General features: G+C 51.1%; 1 pseudogene; it reads left to right on the top strand.

The window, feature by feature from the left end:
- Positions 1-3,607: 3,607 nt before the first annotated feature.
- On the top strand, positions 3,608-4,740 carry LOC103210316 (annotated as a pseudogene).
- Positions 4,741-14,604: the final 9,864 nt, after the last annotated feature.

The raw sequence follows: 14,604 nt of genomic DNA, 5'->3' as shown, positions 1-14,604 counted from the left end.
TGGATTGTTTGTCTTTTTGTTATTGAGGTGTTGGAGTTTTCTATAAATTCTAGAGATAAGTCCCTTGTCAGCTATGTTATTACCAAATATTTTTTCCCAATCGTAGGTTCTCTTTTGACTCTTTTGGAGAAGTCTTTGGAAGCACATAATAAACTCATCTTTTAATCATTCAGTCAATTGACAAACATGTCTTGGGTGTCCTCTCTGTACCAGGAACTGGGGGTATCAGTGATTGAGATGTGGCTGGTCCCCACCCTCCAGGAGTGCAGTCAGGTGGGCACTGATGTGCAGGTGGACAGCTCAGAGTGAGCAAGGGTGGTGGGAGGAGGGGATGGGGAAGTAGAAGCACTTCCTGCCCAAGGGCTGAGGACCAGGGAAGGCTCTGGGAGGTTTCCCTAGAGCTCTGTCCCTTGCTGGGCTGGCCATGCCAGGCCTCCTAAACACAGACACAAGGATCTGAGCTTCTATATCTCTCCTCACGTGCCCATGTCTCTGGATTCTGGACTTTATTTTGGACAGAAATGACTTTGCTACCGAGAGACTGTATCAGCCAAGACTCTTGAGCATTTATCAGTATAAGGCCTTGTGCTAGCCTGAACCATGGTCTCCAAAGGCATCCAAACCCTAGTCCCCAGAATGTGTCAATGTTTCACCTTAAGGGACTTTGTAGATGGGATTCAGTGGAAGATCTGAGGTGGGAGATGATTCTGGACCATCCGGGTGAGTCCTTGTCATCACAAAGGAAGCAGGAGGGTCAGAGAGATAGCAGTGCGCTTTGAAGATGGAGGGAGGCGCCACAAACCAACGGATGCCGGTGGACTTTGAAGATGGAGGGAGGCACAAACCAAGGAATGCCAGTGGCCTCTAAAACCCACACAGACAACAAAATTGGGTCAAGTCCATTCTGACTCACAGTGGTCCCAAGAAGCCACGAAAGGCAAGCAATGAATTCTCCTCTGGAATCTCCATAAGAAGCCAGCCCTGACAGCTGCTCTGGACTTTTGAACTCCAGGACTGTAAGGTGATAACTCTGTGTTGTTGTAATGCACTCAGTTTGTAGTACCATGGTAGCCATGGAAAGCTAACACAGCCCTCTGGACTAAGCACCAAGGATGAAATGCAGAATATTCCACCCCTATATGCAATGTACTCCTAAGGCCTGTGACTTTGCCTCCATAGTGGTCTGTCCACCTGTGCCCCTGGACCCATTCCCTCTTCATATCTGCCCGAACTCCACTGCAGCCATCTGCTGTCCCTGTGTCCACCCACCATCCCATTTCAACTGCTTCCTCACACACCATTTGGCTAATCCTCCAAGATATTTAAGTGGATCATTTCATGGACTGCTTAAAACCAGCAAACGCGTCCTCCGGGGTGAGGTCTGACCTCTCATCAAGGCCTCAATAACTGGCTCAGTTGTATCTCCAGTGCATCTTGTGTCACCTATCCTTCCCTCCTCTACTCACTTCAGCCCCAGTGGCTTCTCCTGGTGATCCTTAGGACCCTCTCTGCCTGGAACATGCTTATCCTCAGTCCATGGTGGGAGACCCCGTCATCCTTCAGTCTCAGCTGAAAGTCTTTTCATAAACATCCCTTCAGAGCACTCTCCACTACTTGTGTCCATGTTACATTGTATGCCTGTGTGGCCCCTGACCATCTGGTCATGGGGGGTATACCCTGTGTGATTTGCTCATCCATGTCCACGTGCCTTGCACAGTGTCAAAAACACTTGTGGGGCATGGGGGGCTCCGTGTACACTGGGTAGGGGTACAAAGAAATGCTCAGTAAACACTTGAGGGGCACAGGGGGCTCAGTAAACACTTGGGAACCATAGGGTTCTCAACACCAGAGCACTGGGGGCTCAGTAAAAATGTAAGGAACACAGGACACTCAGGAACCACTTGCAGGTCAGAGGGACTCAGTACACACGTGGGGAACACAAGGAGGCTCAGTAAAACTTGAGGAGCACAGGGGGCTCAGTAAACTTGAAAAGCCTAGGAGGCCCACTAAACGCTTGGAGACGCTAGGGGTCAGTACACCCTGAGAGGCCCTGCCATCCTGGGGTTCACGTCGTGCTTGTCTGTCACCCCACGTACTCCCTGGATACCATCTCCCGGCTCTTCCATAGACACCTGGACCCAGAAATACAAGGACCATCTCTCCAAAATACCTTCTCTGTCTTTAGCCCAGTAAATAGTCCAGGAGTCTGGGCTTCTGGGACATACATTGTGTGTGAGCCCCAAATCTGTATTATGTTATAAACCATAGAATGTTCTCTCTTATATTGAGTGGGTCTGCTTTGCTTGTAGGAGCAAGAAAACTGTACCTTCTAGAGGGAGATAAGGTGGGCCTGGGGGCAGGGTCCCATTTTCTAGGAAGGTGACATTGGGGCGAGGGAGCTAGCAGGGGGCACTCTGCCCACTGACAAGGGCCGCTTCCTGCACTGGTCTCCACAATCCCTCTGTTGGCTGGCTTCCCGTCCTCCCTGCAGGCCCTGCTTCTGGCGGCGGAAGGAGTCTTCCATCTCAGGAGCTCCTCTCTGGCTCCCTTTAATGACCTCAGTATGTCTACACTGGGCTGGGCTTTGGTGATCCAGCGGGCGCCGTGTTCTCTGGAAGGAAGCCTGGGCCGGGGCCTTTGACAGCGGCTTCATTTTGCAGTTTATTCTCCCTGCCTTGCTTATGAAATCAATATGTCTCCTTATGATAATAAGTAATCAAAATTCAATGAGTAACAGAGAGAACTTTCCCAATAAAATCTGTCTGCATCAGCAGAGCCGTCCACCAGGCACACTGGTGTTTGTCCTGACCTCCCCAGGACCACGGAGGAGATGAGAGCTCTGCCAGCCTGCTGCTGCTGCTCGGTCCAGAGGTGGCCCACCCGAAGGTGTGCCCGCTCACCGGGTTCATTTTGATGACTTCCTCGTTTGCTGGGTTACCCCATAAAGCAGTCTCTTAAAATGCGTATTTGAAATTCTGGCACTGTCACCTCCAATAAAAGCCATAGAAGGGAAATTTCAATAAGATAACTCAAGAACATTTAATTTTCTGCTCCTTTGGATTTGCTATCTTATTACAGCCATTCAGTTAGCTAATAAATGTCCAATCCTGTCCAATCTTCGTGGTGAGCATGGAGGCTGGGATTTAAATAATTGGATGAACTGTCCCGGGGCAGCTTTTAGCCAAGCCTGCCAACTGAATCGGTGGGTGCCACATCAGACCCAGTTCAGGAGCGGGTTCCTGTCACCCTGGCTGGCTGGTCCCTTCACCCTGCCTTAGTCTCTCTGCGTATGTGAGATGGAGGGTCCTGCGTGGCAGGGGGAGGTGCTGAGATGACTGGGTTTCAGTCTCTGGGTAACAGGCCCGGCAGCTGAGATGACCCAGCACCAGACATTCTGGAAAGACATCAGCATCTGGTTGAGACAAAAGATCTACATCCTGCTGGGCTCGATGGTGATGGGCTCAAGGCGGGCTGCATGTGTCCTGAAAGTGGAAGGGACACAGCCACACACCAGGGATGGCAGGTGGACAAAGGACTTAGCAAGAACGGAATTCAGCTCTCTCTTCTGATCCCTGGCACTCCGGGAGCTGGGGGTGATGGTGCAGACATGACCAAGTTCAAGATCCACACCATACACGAGCAGTCCCCCAAATGACACAGGAATGGCATCCAGAAACTCTGGTCACAAGATAGGAATCTCCTGGGAGGGTGGGCCTCAAGTCGCCGAGGAACATGTGCTTTGCCAAGAAACACAAGCAGGACCTGAAGACGCTGCAGGCCAATGACGTGAAGCCATGGATGCATGTCCTGAGGCCGTGAGCACTCCCAGAAAGCCCAAGGGGGTCAAGCCCAAGATCCAAAGGGAATGACCTGCAACCTCAGTCAGCTGGCCTACATCGTCCATCGCAAGCTTGGGAAGCAAGCTCGGGCCTGCCTCTCCAAGGGTCTCAGGCTTTGCCAGCCCAAGTCCAAAGCCAAGGCTCAAAGTACATCTGAAGTTCCAGCCAAGGCCTTGGCTCCAGGTCAGGCTCCCAAGGGTTCTCAGGTCCCCTCAAAGGCCTGGAGTAGAGTTCTGAGGACAGAGGACTGGTATGACCCCCTGTGCTGCCATCTTGCTGTCTGCATGGGGCTGGTGTCCTCCTGCACTATTTTACAAATAATCTTCAGGTGGAAAAAAAAAAAAAGAACAAAGCCTGTCCCTTTCCTGGCGTCCTGGTCCAAGACACTGGCCCACATATCAGCTGAGCCTTTGGGGACCTGGGCTTGAGCATGCCTTCTTGCTCACAGCCTCCTTTTTCGAAGGGCTCTGAGGTGGGGAGGGCCCAGCCCACCTGGGAGACTCATCAGGTCATGCAGGGAGGCGGGCTGCAGGGAGCCCCCTTGGCCATGGGAGCTGTCCACAGGGCTGGGTGCTGTCCAGGAACCGCTGCAGGGTCAGAAGCATGTGCATGAACGTGAGGTGAGTGCCCACCTTGACCCTGACCCTGCACTGGGCACTTGCTGAGGCCCCAGGGGTCCGCCCGCTGGGGCCTCTGTGAAGGCAGTGGTGGCTCGTGTCATGCTTTGCAGTGTAGAGCGTTCATCTCACCTGAGTCCTTCCAGTTGTGAATCCACCTTATATGTGATTCTGGAGACCAGACTTCAGAGTGGTTCCCCTGAGCTAGAGGCTCGGTGTTGGCAGCTCTGTGCTTCCCCTAGAGGCTCTGAGGTGACTCTGGTTCCTTGTCTTCCAGCTTCTAGAATTGCCTGCCTTACATTCCTCTTCTCGTGGCCTCTCTGTCCATCTTCAAAGCCTGCAAAGCAGCGTCTCCATCTCCGTCATCGCCTCTAAAGAGGCCCTTGCCAGCACAGGCTGGTTCCTGTCATCAGAGGATGAGCGAGGGGCTGTGGGAACTGAAGAGCAACAGCATTCCCAACCGTCTGCACCTCTCTGTGTTACACCCCTCTTCTCCTGCATGCTCTCTGTGCTCACACCCCTGTCCTCACATCTGCACTGTGTGCTCAACACCTGCCCTAGCATGTGCACCACATGCTCACATCCCTGTATCCCATATGTACCTGTGCTCACGTCCCTGTCCTCACATGTGCACCTGTGCTCACACCCCCAACCTCACATGTGTACCTTGTGCTCACACCCGTCCTCACGTGTGCACTTGCGCTCACATCCCTGTCCTCACATATGCACCTGTGCTCACACCCCTGTCCTCACTTGTGCACCTGTGTTCACACCCCTGTCCTCATGTGTGCACCTGTGCTCACACCCCCATTCTCACATGTACACCTCGTGCTCACACCCCTGTCCTTATGAGTGCACCTCATGCTCTCACCCCAGTCCTCCTGTGAGCACCTGTGCTCACACCCTGTTCTCACATGTGCACCTTGTGGTCACACATCTGTCCTTTCTTGTGTATCATTCACTCACATCCTTTCCTCAAATGTGCAGCATACTCACAGCCCTGTCCTCATATGTGCAGCTATGCTCAACACCTTACACACCTGTACTCACACCCCATCCTTACATGTCTACCACATGCTCACATATCTTTCCTCAAGTGTGTACTATGTACTCACACACTTGTTCTCATGTATGCACCGTGTGCACTCACATACAAGCACATCTATCTCTGTGTACATACACACCTGTCTTTGCATGTTCAGTGTGTGCAAGCACACATGCACATCTGTGTGCACAGATTGTGTGTGTGTGTGTGTGTGCACAGGCATGAATGCAGACTTTGGGTGGACGTGAGGAGTCTCTGGGCGCTGGTTTGTTGGGATGTCAGCGTGGGGAAAGTTAATTTCCTATGGCACTGCTTTGGGTTTGAAGGCCCTCTGTGAAGGTCTGCAGCCTTCCATGCTGACAAGGAAGCACCAACACACAGAACTGTCAATTCCCCTGAGTCCTTTCTGTCAACAACAGCCTCACTGCACAGCCATGGAAACCACGTCTCTTAGAGTTTACTTGACTGGCTGGTGGCTCATCCACCCAGGCTGGAGTTGAGAACCAGACCCAGGACCCAGGTATGTCTGCTCATCCAGGTCTAGGGTCATCTCATATCATTCCCAGGAGCAGGAGGCACCCCTGAGAGGCCACCCACTGATGGGCTACACGAGGAATATTACATTTTCTTTTTCTTTTGATCAAGTTTTCCGATAACCTAGCACGTAAACAGCCTGATGCATTAAACAAAAATCGATGTATTTCTGCCCTGCAAAGGATGCTTAATGCCCTGCCATAACTCGTGCTATCTGTTTGGGCCAGGAGAGAGATGGCTTTATTTTCCCCATAACTCTTGGTAGCACAATTCCATTGTTTACTTTGTGACACAAACGTGCCACCATTAATCACCTGGAGAGAGCTGGGGAGAGAGATGGGAGTCGGTGACTGGTGTGAAACACAGCTGAGCTTGGGACCTCAGCACATAATGTTGTGGTGGCACCACGTCTCCCTTTGGACAGGGCCTGAGGATGTGGGGACCTCCCTGTGCCTGCTGCCTGGCTCCCAGGGGCTCAGCCCCTTCCTGGCCCTCCCCACCCTGTGAGCAGGATTCTCAGGTTCTGCTGGTCAGTGTGGAGCTACCCCCTGCAAGTTCTTCACCAAGCTTGTCCTAGAAAATAGATAACCATTAATTTACAATCGTCTGGAGTGTGGCAGAGGCATTACTGCTAATTGGCAATGAGAAATGCTAAATGGAGCAAAGTTTCATATTAATGAGCCGTTTATCAATACTAAACAGACTGTCTGGGCTCTTCGATCACTTGATTGGCATGAGTTTTATTTATGTTGCAGGCATTTTCCTGCATATTGAGCTGGCTGTCCATCGAGCCTGCCCTCTGCTGTCCTCATGCTAGCTCTGGGCCTCCCTCCACTCCCCCTTGTTCTGTTTTGTAAATTTCTGGTGAGACTAGCTGCCATGAACTGAGCATTTATGAGTGTTCAGTGCTGGGATAACATTTTCAACTCCTGCTGACATTTCGGCCTGCTGTAGCCCTGTGTTCAGGGTCAGAGGGGATGAGAGATGAACTTCGTCCTCAAAAAGATGTGTCAAGTCCTGACCCCTGTACCTATGAATATGACCTTGTTAGGAAACAGGGTCTTTTGCAGATGCTGCCTTTACGCTAACCTGAGGCCTATTATAGATTGAACTGTGTCTCCCAAAATATGTGGTATAAATTCTGACCCCTAGACCTATGGAGCATATTCACCATTTCATGAGGTGGCATATGATCAAGAACCAATGGCACTGAAGGAAGAAGTCCAAGCTACACTGAGGGCATTGGCAAAAAACAAGGCTCTGGGAATGGACAGTCCATTGAGATGTTTCAGTGCTTCAATGAACAGATGCAACTCTGGAGGCATTCACTCATCTATGGCAAGAAATTTGGAAGACAGCTACCTGGCCAATTGACTGGAAGAGATCCATATTTGTACCTGTTCTGGCTACCTAGTGCCACCCTAACAAGAATATACCACCAATGGGATGGCCTTAAGTCAAAGTTTGGAGGCTTTAAGTCCAAGTTCAAAGTGCCAAGGCTCAAGGGGCTGGGTGAAAGCCCCTCAACCTTGAGGTCCACCCTGCCTCCTGCTCCCAGCCTACTGCAGCTAGAGGCATTTCTTCACTCAGACAGCTGCTGGCTGCTGAGGCTGAGAAGCCCAAGGTTGACAAGTAAAAAGGCACAATCCAAATGTTATAAAACCACACAGTAGGCCATTAACTTAAGTCCATTTTAAGTCCCAAGGTCGGCAGAGCATAGCAGGCTACTCAAGAAAGACATGGCTGCATGCAGGGTCCAAGCATGCCATAGCTAGAGACCATTCCCAAGGCTTCTCCTTATATATAGGAAGCAGACCACATCCCAAAGGCAGCTACTCAGCTGCTTGTGGTAGATCCCACCATGGAGTTGATTGCCAGTCTTACCATGGGGAATAACTGCCACCAGCTGCCCAGCCACTCAACCAGGCCCAGCCAAATTGACACACAAACATAACCACCACAGTACCCATTCCAAAGAAAGGTGATCTCACAGAATGTGGAAATTATTGAACAATGTAATTGATATCACACACAAGTAAAATTTTGCTGACGGTAATTTAAAAGTGATTGCAGCTGTTTATTGACAGGGAACTTCCAGAAATGCAAGCTGGATTCAGAAGAGGACATGGAATGAGAGATATTATTGCTGATGTCAGATGGATCTCAGCTGAAAGCAGAGAATACCAAAAGATGTTTACCTGTGTTTTATTGACTATGGAAAAACTTCCCACTGTGTGGATCACAGAAAATTGTGGATAACATTGTAAAGAATGGGAATTCCAGAATACTTAATTGTCTCATGAGGAACCTGTATATAGACTAAGAAGCTGTCGTTTGAACAGAACAAGGGAATATCGCATGGTTTAAAATCAGGAAGGATGTGTGTCAGGGTTGTATCCTTTCACCATACTTATTCAGTCAATCTGTATGCCAAGCAAATAGTCTGAGAAGCTGGACTATATGAAGAAGAACGTGTATTGGAGGAAGACTCATTAACAACCTGTGCTATGCAGATGACACAACCTTGTTTGCTGAAATTAAAGAAGACTTGAAGCACTTACTGATGAGATCAAGGACTACAGCCTTCAGCATGGATTATGCCTCAACATAAAAAAAAAAAATCCTCATAACTTGTCCAATAAGCAACATCATGATAAATGGAGAAAATACTGAATTATCAAGGATTTCATTTTACCTGAATTCACAATTAAGGTTCATGGAAGTAGCAGTCAAGAAATCAAATGGCGTACTGTATTGCATTGAGCAAATTTGTTGCAAAAGGCCTCTTTAAAGTTTTTGAAAAGCCAGTATGTCACTTTGAGGACTAAGGTACACCTGACCAAAGCTTGGTATTTTCAATTGCCTCACATGCATGTGAAAGCTGGACAATGAATAAGGAAGACCAAAGGAAAATTGATGCCTTTGAATTAAAGGTGTTGGCAAAGAATAGTGACTATCCAGTGGACTACTAGAAGAATGAAGTACGCTGTCTTGGAAGTAGCACAGCTGGAATGCTCCTTGGAGGTGAGGATGGTGAGACTTGGTCTCATGTACTTTGGACACATTGTCAGGAGGGACCGGTCCCTGGAGAAGGACGTCATGCTTGGAAATCAGAGGGTCAGTGAAAAAGAGGAAGACCCTCAATGAGATGGATCGGCTTCAACAATGGGTTCAAAAAAACAATTGTGAAGATAGTGGAGGACAGGGTCGTATTTTATTCTGTTGGACATAGTGTCCCTATGACTCTGAAGGACTCCTTGGTACCTGTGGTGGTTATGTTTGTGTGTCAACTTGGCTGGGCCTGGTTGAGGGGCTGGGCAGCTGGTGGTAGTTATTCCCCATGATGAGACTGGCAATCAACTCCATGGTGGGATCTACTACAAGCAGCTGAGTAGCTGCCTTTGGGATGTGGCCTGCTTCCTGTATATAAGGAGAAGCCTTGGGATTGGTCTCTAGCCTGTGGCACGCTTGGACCCTGCATGTAGCTGTGTCATTGCTCAGCAGCCTGCCATGCTCTGCCAACCTTGGGACTTAAAATGGACTTAAGTTAATGGCCTGCCCTGTGGTTTGGTAACATTGGGACTGTGGCTTTTTACTTGTCAACCTTGGGCTTCTCAGCCTCAGCAGCCAGCAGCTGTCTGAGTGAAGAAACGCCTCTAGCTCCAGTGGGCTGGGAGCAGGAGGCAGAGCTGGACCCCAAGGTTGAGGGCCTTCACCCAGCCCCTAGAGCCTTGGCACTTTGAACTTGGACTAAAAGCCTCCAAATTGTAAGAGTAAACTCCTGTTTGTTAAGGCCATCCCGTTTGTGGTGTATTTCTTGTCAGAACGGCACTAGGGAAATACAATAGGATATGGTACTGAGAGAATGGGGTGCTGCTCTGACAGACACCTAAAATGTGGAACCAGGAGTGGAGAGCATCCTTGACCCGAGACCCTGGCAGAGATACCTGGCATATGGCATGGCAGATGGCAGGAGCAGAGCCCAGAGACCTGTATGAGAGATGGCAGGAGCAGAGCCAAGAGAACCTGCATGAGACAGCAACAGCCTTACCAGCCCACGGCAGAGAAAGCTTGATGCCTTTGGTTAGGTGGCTTCCGGGTGGAGTGGGTTGCCTTAGGGCATTAATTGGTAGAAGAGACCAGCTTGAAATGGAGTAGCAAGTTAGCCCGCCCATGGAGCAAGAAAGCTAAATGTCCTTTGGGGCAAGAAGATTCCTGACAGAGTGGGTTGCCCTGGGGCATTAATCAGTAGAAGCGGAGACCAAGGAAATGGAAGCAGAGCTGCCTCAGCCTTAAGGGTAGGACCATGGCCTTTGGGGGTGGAATGACCACAGCCCCACCCCCAGGTTTCAAAGAGCCAGGCTTTTACTAACTTGGTTCTGGAGTGTGGGGCTGCTCGTTAATGTGAGCCAGTGGGATGGAGCCATAGCCACTGCCCAAGAGTGAGGGGGCGGAGCTGCCATGCCCAAGAGGGAGAGGACTGGGGCCCCCAGGCCAAGGGGGTGAGGTCGCCACTTAGAGGAACTAGGGGACTGGAGCCACCCAGTGGTGGAGGAGACCTGTACAGATACCACCCTTTGAAGATCTTTACAGGTGCCAAGTTGACAAGGGGTGGAATTGTGATGGTTATGTTTGTGTGCTAACTTGGCTGGACCTGGCTGAGTGGTTGGGCAGCTGGATGTAGTATTCCCCATGATGAGACTGGTAATCAACTCCATGGTGGGATCTACCATAAGTAGCTGAGTAGCTGCCTTTGGGATGTGGTCTGCTTCCTGTATGTAAGGAGAAGCCTTGGGGATAGTCTCTAGCCTATGGCACGCTTGGACCCTGCATGTAGCCATGTCATTGCTCAGCAGCCTGCTATGCTCTGCCGACCTTGGGACTTACAATGGACTTAAGTTAATGGCCTGCCATGTGACTTGGTAACATTGGGACTGTGCCTTTTTACTTACCAACCTTGGGGCTTCTCAGCCTCAGCAGTCAGCAGCTGTCTGAGTGAAGAAACGCCTCTAGGTCCAGTAGGCTGGGAGCAGGAGGCAGAGCTGGAACCCAAGGTTGAGGGGCTTTCAGCCAGCCCCTAGAGCCTTGGCACTTTGAACTTGGACTTCATGCCTCCATACTGTAAGAGAATAAACTCCTGTTTGTTAAGGCCGTCCCACTGGTGGTATAATTCTTGTCAGAGTGGCACTTGTTGTTGTTGTTGTTATGTGCTGTCAAGTCGGCCCTGACTCATAGCGACCCCTCCTTGGGTTTCCGAGGCAGTATCACTACGGAAGTAGGATTGCCCAACCTTCCTTCCGAGGAGTGGCTGGTGGGTTTGAACCGCCAGCCGTCTGGTTAGCAGGCCTAGGGAACCAGAACAATACCTAACAACAACAACACACCTTTGGAGTAATTCCATGTGGGAACAAGGCCTTCTTTGTTATGTTAGCGAGGCCATGTGGGTGTAGGGGGAGCCTTAAACCAATCACTTTGGAGAAATAAAAGGAGCAGCTTAGGCACAGCAGCAAGCAACACAAACGGAAGAAGATTGATTCCATGTGGAGATCGCCAGGAGAGTGGCCAAGAGACGCTGAAAGACAGAAGGGCTTCCCCCAGAGCCAACAGAGAGAGCGTTTTTTCCTAGAGCCAGTGTCTTGAATTTGGGCTTCTAATTTCCCAAACTCCAAGAGAATAAACTTCTGTTCATTGAAGCCCCCGCTTGTGGTGTTTCCTTTCCAGTAGGGCTGGACATTAAGACAAGGTCATACCAGAGTAGGACTGGTCTTAATCCAATGTGACTTTGTCCTAATAAGAAGAGAGAAGAGATCCAGACACAGAAGAAAGACGGCCATGTGAAGAGGGAGCCTGAGGGTGGCGGATGTATCTACAAGGCAAGGATTGCCAAGGGTTTCCAGCAACTTCCAGAAGCCGGAGGGAGTTAGACAGATCCTCCTTGGCACCTTCTCAAGGAGCATGGCCTGCTGCCATCTTCATTCCAGACTTGTGGCTCCCAGAGCTGTGAGAGAATCAACGTCTGTGGCTTTAAGCTGCCCATTGTGCGGCACTTAGTTATGGGAACCACAGGAGACTAATACAGAGAGGTGAGTGATTTGGTCAAGGCCAGAGATGGAGCCGGGACCTGTGTCCACCTGTGTCTCCAGAGCCCAGTGTCCTGGGGCGCCTGGAGGGTGGTGTCCTCTCACTGTGTTCTGGGAAGGTACAGCCCAGGATGATTTCCGGCTGGGCCTTGAACCATTGCATTGACCCTGGGCATATTAGGTGGTGTACTGGTCTCCTGGGGCTGCCGAAAGAAATGGCCACAAACTGGGCAACGTCCAAGAACAGAAATGCCTTCTCTCACAGTTCTGAAGGCCTGGAGTCCGAAATCAGGATGTCTGCTGGCTGCGTGCTCCCCCTGAAGCTCCAAGGGGATTTCTCCCTGCCTTTCCCGCCTCCTCTGATATTCACAGAAGCTCTGAGTGTTTGAATATTTTATGCAAACACATGGAAATTTGACTTGCAGCTCAAAAACTTGGAAGCCTTGACATCAACTCCAAATCCTGCACTTGCTTTTCCAGGAACACTTGTAATTTCTTTAAAGGGAGAGGGGTAAGGATGAGGAGTGTGCCTGTTCCCAGCTGTGGTGGGGAGACGCTAGCTCCCCGGAGGGTCTGGTAACTTCTGGGATCCCAGCATCCACAGGGGCACTGCACAGCCATTTTGGGCTGAAAGCAAGGAGGCTGCTCCCAGATCCTTGGCCAGTGTCGTCTGGCCTGCTCAGGGCTGGGGCGTGGATGCTGCTTGCTGTCTGTACCTCTGGGGCACGGTCCCATGTGGCTGCTGCAGGGAAGATAGTGAGGTGTGTCCGTCATCAGAAGAGCAGCGGACAGTAACTAGTGCTGGCATCAAAGAGGAGGGGGCACTGGGTGGCTGGTTCCTGAAGCAGAGATCTGGAGGTCTTCCTGGAAGAGACGGTGGCAGAGCTGGACTGCAAAGATCAAGAAGAGTCAGGGTGTGGGAGCTTCACACCCAGGAACAGGAAGACGGAGGCCCAGATGGGAGAGAAGAGGGTGGCTTGGGGCAGCGCAGGGCACGTGCGGGCTGGGGAGGTGCTGGCCCTGCACTGGGAGCTGGGCGGTCTGGGGCGGGGCTTTGCGCCTCTCTGGACATCCGGGTGCCTCAGGAACACAAACCAAGGTCGGAGATTGTAAACAGCCTTGATTGATGGCCGCTGTTTCCGCAGCAAAGCCCCGACTATCTCGCCTGCCTACATTCCCCATCTCCGGACGCCGTCTACCGTCTGGGATCCCTTATCTGGAGCTTCCAAATTCCCTGTCTTAATCAGCGGGTGTTTTATGACTTTGGGCTGTAATTAACAGCATCTCCGTTATCACGCGGCATATTAAAGAAATGTTTTCCCGGGGCTGGCAAAGGCAGGGCTCAATTTATGGAGTCGTCCTCACACAACACCTGGGGACGGTTTTATGTGGCTGAGCAGGGACAGGATGGATAGGGGATGCGCTTTCTCTCCCTTCTTCCTGGGGAATGGTAACTGCCTTTGGGGGCATCTTCTCCATGGGGCTGGGAAGCAGGCCTGGAGGACAGGAAAGGCTTAAGATGCTCAAGGGTATCTTGTGTGGATGAGAAGAAAAAGAGGGCGGGGAAAGAAAAAGACCCGGAAGGAGGCCCACGGGAGGCTGCAGAAGAGATGAGCGCTAACTGAGGTTCCTGGGGAGCGGACCGGCTGGCGGGAGGCCCCAGGCACTAGGCCCGGGTAAAGATGGTTTGTGTCTGTAATCCATTCTCGGGCCTGTGAGGAGAAGGAGCTCTGAGCCTGCGTCTCCATCTTACAGCTGCTGCATTTGAGGCGGGGCGGGATTCAGGGCCAAGCCTGCGAGGCCCCATCCACAGAAAGATGGATCGATGCGCGGGGTTCCAGGGCGACCATCCCTCCCAGCACTTTCGTCCCGGGCTCACTGTGTTCAGGGGAGCTGCGCCCCTGGTTCCTGGGTTCCTGTCCCCCTGGGCTCAGGCCTGCCCAGCCCTGCTCTCGCTCACCCATCTGCCGGGGGCTTCTTGTTTCTGCTCCTTCCCATGTCCCTGCCCCCCACCAACTCCCTCTAGGGACAAGAAGGCCGCGCTGAGGCTGGCGTGGCGCACGAAGCTGGCAGCAGCGGTGGTCGCTGCCCTGAACTCTGCCTGGTTCTTGGTCATGCCTTTCTGTCCCCTGGGGAAGGAGTGGCCTGGGGGAGGATGGGCTTTCAGGAGATGCTGGGGTCTGGCCAGATGGGGAGGAGAGGTCAGCAGGGGCCCCACTCCCCTGAGCGAAGTGCTCCTGGGTCAATGGGTAGTTACACCACAGGGCTCAGTTCCAAACTTTTCATTATCTTTATAAATTCCATCTTTATTTGTCTTTGGGGTTTGGAAACATTATGTATAAATTTGCAGATATATTTATTTAACTTTAATTTTCTTAACCATTATTTTTTCTTTCTCACATCTCTTTTTAACTTTTTACTGTGGTTTGGGTGACGTTTACAGAGCAAATCTGTTTCCCAGTCAACAGCTGTGTTTCATGCCATTCGTT

This window comes from Orycteropus afer, unplaced genomic scaffold (assembly GCF_000298275.1).
Source record: "Orycteropus afer afer isolate SDZICR_OR568_19922 unplaced genomic scaffold, OryAfe1.0 scaffold00587, whole genome shotgun sequence".
NCBI lineage: Eukaryota > Metazoa > Chordata > Mammalia > Tubulidentata > Orycteropodidae > Orycteropus > Orycteropus afer.
The sequence above is the reverse complement of the archived record's forward strand: the minus strand, read 5'-3'. Positions and strand labels throughout refer to the sequence as shown.